This window comes from Theropithecus gelada, chromosome 12, assembly GCF_003255815.1.
Source record: "Theropithecus gelada isolate Dixy chromosome 12, Tgel_1.0, whole genome shotgun sequence".
NCBI lineage: Eukaryota > Metazoa > Chordata > Mammalia > Primates > Cercopithecidae > Theropithecus > Theropithecus gelada.
Genome location: NC_037680.1, coordinates 101946215 through 101948443, shown reverse-complemented (window position 1 = coordinate 101948443; position 2229 = coordinate 101946215).

Genomic DNA, 2229 nt, shown 5'->3' with positions numbered 1-2229 from the left:
TTTCTATATGACAATGTTCCCGATATTTGAGGTTTCTTATTTTTTATTCCTAGCTTTTCTCCATTGGTCTTTTCTCCTTTGGTCTTATGAAAACATCTCTCTCCCTTTTTGAGAAAATAAATGCATGTTTCTTTGGTATTGGAATATTTTCTCAGTGTCTTAGTTGGGGAGGGGAGCATTTTCTTCATGTCTTTGCTGTGAATTAAAGCAAAAATGAATGAAAAGAATATGATACCTGGTTTTGCTCTTTTAAGTCACTGAAACGTGCTCTTTCTAAAAGCACTGAGATTATATTCCCTTTCTGAGCTTTTTTGAAGGTTTTCTTCAGATACATTCTCTCTCAAATTAAGCTTTCTTTTATTGCAATTTAGTGTACATGAAGTAAATGGCCACGTCTATGTGAAGAACACTAGTATTTGAGGACTTACGTTATGTCACTGCTTACTTTATGTTACTATGTCATTTCTTTTCCATGTTGTGCTTATCATATGGGTATAATTATCCTCATTTTTTGCATTAGGAAATGAAGGAGTTAAATAATTTGTCCAAAAGCAGACAACTCCCAAATGAGTAAGATTGAATTTCTACCTTCATTTCATATCAAGTTGTTCAATGAAACAAAAAGAAGAACTTAAAGAATAAAACACTGTAAATAAATCAGCCAGATGCTGGTACTAAGATTGCAAAACAGAATAGATATGCAACAAACCACTAAAGAAGATTACTAAATGCAATTAAGAAAAAAAAAGATCTGAAGCAGTGTTTGATCACAAGTGAAATATTAGTACATACCTTTCTAGTGGTTAGCACAGAAGTGATGTTGGCAATAGGATTTGAGGAACAGAGGTGATATAATAATATAACATTAAAGTGAAAGAGTGAGTAATCCTTTTAGTAAGTCAGATCCTTATTATCATAATGCCTAATATTGATCATCAGCCTTTAAAAAATTCTAGAATAATTGGAGAGCGTTCAAGAAATACAAACAGAAATAATGAAATTGGCAAAAAATAGTATAATAAGGCACCCAAATTACTTGCTAAAAATGAATATACAAATTAATGAATGAAATTGGCTCTTTATACTAGAACAAAAAAAATATACGAAATGGTGACCTGATTACAATCTTGAAGGATTGAATGGGGTTGTTCTCTGCATCTGTAGAGATTTTAAAAGCGATATTTAAAAGGGGATCTTTTCATGAGATTTTAAGAATAACTCCTCTGTCATCAAAATGACACAATAGTGAAATAGAGTGTCTTATAAGTGGTGGACAGATGTTCATAAATAATTAAGAACAGAATAGAAAATGATTTGTTAGAAATGATTTTGGCTTTTGGGGTCAGAATGCATGGGTCTAGACTATTACTTCCATTGTAACCCTTTCCCCTCACTCAAGGACATCCCGGTTTAATCCACTCATTGTCATAAAAATAAAAATCTCTCTCCCATTAAATATCTCAACAGAAGTCCCACTGAATACATTCCTAAGTTTAACAATTATTGCCCACAGAAAGAGCAAATTAATATCAACAACAGTGACAAGTAGCTTCTGTATTTGTCCACATTCTCTGAGAAACAGTGGTCAAGACTGAATCTAATGTGAAAGAAAATCTTAAGGAAAACACCTGTCACTGAAAATGGTAAGAGGCTGGGAGTGCCATCAAATCTCCATGCATTTCTATCTCAAGTGAAGGAGAGAAGGGAGAAAGGAAGCTTGGGTAGAAACATCTTAGACTGCAGAGCAGTTTTAAAGGGAATTCAGCAAGACTGTTGAGGAGTCCTTGACCCAAAGTCACCTGTCAGAAAGAATCTACTCATCACCTGATCTCCTAGGAACTGTCTGTCTCGGTGTCTTTGCCAAAGTCATTAGCACTCACACGGCAATCAATTTCTGAATCACCAGCTCATACCCTAAATCAGTTTCACTTTCTTCAAAAGTCTGAAGGGCACTTTCCCATGTCCACCAAAGTCACAGTTTCTTATGTCCTAATTTTGTGCCACTCACTGCGTCCAATACTCTGAGACATGTTGAATTTTTACAAAACTGTCCAATATCCCATCTCTTTGACTCAAAAGCTTTTGCTCTTAACCTCTACTACTTGCCTCCTACAATACTATTCCACCTCCCTCTATGGCACACCACCCTGATCACCCTTTAAAAATATCCAGAAGTCATAATTTAGGCTATGATTTCAAGCTATTTGTGTGTGCTTTTCGTTGTGTTAG